The sequence below is a fragment of the Dysidea avara genome, chromosome 12, assembly GCF_963678975.1.
Source record: "Dysidea avara chromosome 12, odDysAvar1.4, whole genome shotgun sequence".
NCBI lineage: Eukaryota > Metazoa > Porifera > Demospongiae > Dictyoceratida > Dysideidae > Dysidea > Dysidea avara.
In genome coordinates, this window is record NC_089283.1 from 12,570,876 (window position 1) to 12,574,188 (window position 3,313).

A 3,313-nucleotide genomic window follows, 5' to 3' on the forward strand; every position below is an offset into this window, starting at 1 on the left:
TCATTGTGTAACAGGTTAGCTGTGTGTATTGTTCATTCAGTACCAACCCAAAGATTTCAGCACTATATAAAATAAAACTGTCTGAGGCCAAGTAGTTGGCAAGATTATTTCGCAAAACTTTTGCGATATTCCTAGCCTTAGGCCCTGTTACCTGGCTAACGACTTGTAGTTTGTACATATGCTGCCTGAAACAGTAGAAGGGCTTGTCACCTTATTACCTTGACAGGAAGCATTGCAAGAAATACATAGAGTTTTGAAATTTTAAACTTTATGGACAACATGTTTGACCAAAATCATCAGTGGTCAGGGTAGTGCAAGCTCCACAGGTTATGGTGGATACACTAAGATTCTTTTGTGAAGGTGTGTTTGTCATATACTAATAGCATTACTGAATAATACATATCATAAAGGTACTATTTATATGAAAGTTTCATGATGAGTGCACATTATGAGAGCTATTGTAATTCGCTTTGTTTTGTGCAATGATAAATTTTTTTTTGTGTAAAACATATTCATGTACATTTTACGTGACTGCTGTATTACAGTATTACATCTCAGATAGCTTCAGTAGTAAAAATTAGCCAGGTTCTTATATAGTATATAATTATTGTGTCTTGTTTGAAAGCTAACCGATAGCTACAGTCTAAAGGCACTATGCCACATAGTAAATGCTTGGAAGCTTTCTATATATATATAAAAAAATTGTGTAAGAATTTTTTTGCATACGAAAATTATTTTACAATGAAAAAGAAGCGAATTATGGTATGCCATTATAACTATAAGTGGTTAACTGAAATAAATATTAAGCAGATGGGCTACAGTTTACCTAGGCCTATACAAACGTTTAATGTAATGACACAGTAGTAGTGTATGGAAAGGATCATGAAGGTTTGCACCTTACCACAAATATATTGACCAGAAGCCACTACCTTCATGATGCTATGTTAATAAATTTGGCAGAATAACAAGTAGGAAACATAGCAGGAAAAAGAAACATAATATAAGACTTCCGGAATCCTTAAGGAGTTTTTCAATGGATGACTGAAGTTACCTTCTTATTGTATCGGTATATAGGTATAATCAAACCCACAAATGTGTTCAGGACAACCTACAACAGTTCCAGAAAGTTGCTATGAAAATTTTTTTATTTAGTGAAAGTTTCTAATGACTGATTGACTGACTAATGCAAACTGATGCCCTCAGACCAGCATAACTGAATAAGCTGCGGGTTTGATTTTTTCACTGTTAGATGTTGCTTCAGCCCTATACGGGTGCCTTTTGGCATGCTGCAGTAGGTGCAATGCATTTGCTGCTTCATAAATACAGCAATAACAAATTTGTTCTCCTCAACCACCTACAACTTAACCTGTTTGTGCATGACATTAATTGCGCTATGGTCATGCAATTTTCAAGTCTTATGAACATTTAATTGGCTTAATTAAGATGTAATGAGATATGACCTAGTTTTGTGATAGGGTTTAGTTAGTGCCAGTTGCCAGCACAACTAGCCAATAAATACTAGTAGACAGTTTTGCAAATCAAAGTCTTTCTAAGGTGTAACATAGAACAATAAACTGCTGCAAAGAGATAATGGCTAAGCCATTTTCATGCATTTTAATGGTACACTCTTCTAGCCTGAGCCAAGAAATTAAGCTAATGTCAACAGACAACCTTTAACATGTGGACTACATATAACTATGGATACTGCTCTGCATTCCAAGGCCTATTGCTAACTGAAAGACATTGAAAAGGGAAACAATGAAGCTGAATAATGAAGTTTCTTCAAGGATTTGAAGATTTAAAATAGCCCTCTTGAGGTTGGGTTGAAACTGGGTCATTATACTGTTTACAGAGATGACCTACTGACCCTGATAGCAGCAATCAGTGTAGGGCTGTTAGTGGGGAACTTCCACTTCCCCCCACCTTCCTAAAATCTTTGACCTCCACTAAAATTGTGAGTGACAACTGCACCGTACAGGGTATGTATGGGGAGGGGGCACCAGGGTAGTAGGCATATTGAGCAGAGGACCTGGGAGTCTGCTCCAGGGTTTGTCCAGGGCAGTAGACATATGGAGCTGGGGGGCACAGCCTCCCAGAAACTAAAGGTACTTTATATGTTTCAGGTCTGAATTTTTGATGTAGAGCAGTTTTATGCACAATCATGTAATAATAGTAATAAATTATGTTAAGTGGTCTGCATCGGTCAAGAGTTGTACGGAGCAGTGACAGTCATACACTGTAAGTAGTTCAGTGATGAGTCAATTGTCATATAGAATGGCATATAAAGGACCCATGTGCATTTTGTCTGCAAAATTCCTATTAGTGACTAAATGTGCCCATCCATGGGATGGATGCATGTTTTCATATAACCTCAGCAATTGTAGAGGATTTTTAATAGTGTTACATGCAGTGACTCTTCTATTAGAGCATTTGACTGACTGCTCTATTACAGTATCTCAATCTTAAAGCATTTTTGGGGGGAGGAGGGCACTTTCTTCCTGTGCCCTCCACCACTGCTGTAAATATATACTTTCATTAAACGTGCTATTAAAATGGTACACAAAAATGCCCTCAGATTCAATCTTAGACAGTTTGATATGTAAAGTATGCACGAGTTTAAAAATGCTCTCTCAGATAAAAAAAAATCTTCAGATACATATACATCTATCATAATTACTACGTAGTGATGGCTATTCAACATCTGACAACCTAATTATACCCAGTATCTTAAATAAGTTTGTTTTCAAAATTGCACTCTCAACTCTCAATTTAAATTCAACCTCAGAAAGTGCAGTTTTAAATATTGCTTAGGCCAGTTTGCTTCCAAATATAACATGCTCAAACAGCAGAAATACCCTTGGATTTAATCTCAGAAAGCTTGATTTAATTTTTTAAGAATGGCCCAATAGCTAACGATGAAAATACCCTAATATTCAATCTCAGATATAAAATAGCCTAATTGTAGCATTTTACTTGGGAGATCATCACCCAGATTTTACATTGCTAGTGCCTTGTGGAATCTGTTGAATAAGCAAGCATGATGCATACTTGCTTATTCAACAGATTCCACATTAATTTTGCAGAGCACTACTAATACTTGATATTGGGTACGTAGAATTCTAGGAAAACGGGAACGGAACGGAAACGGAAAGCGGGAACGGAAACGACCAACGGAAAATGCCTGATGAAGGTTATCATGTCAATATACGGGTTAGATTTTACAGCATGATGCTTCTTTGTAACATTGTTGGACCCTCCGTACTGTTCCGCTAAAATGATCGAAACTCTCTAATAGAGCAGTCACCGTCCATTA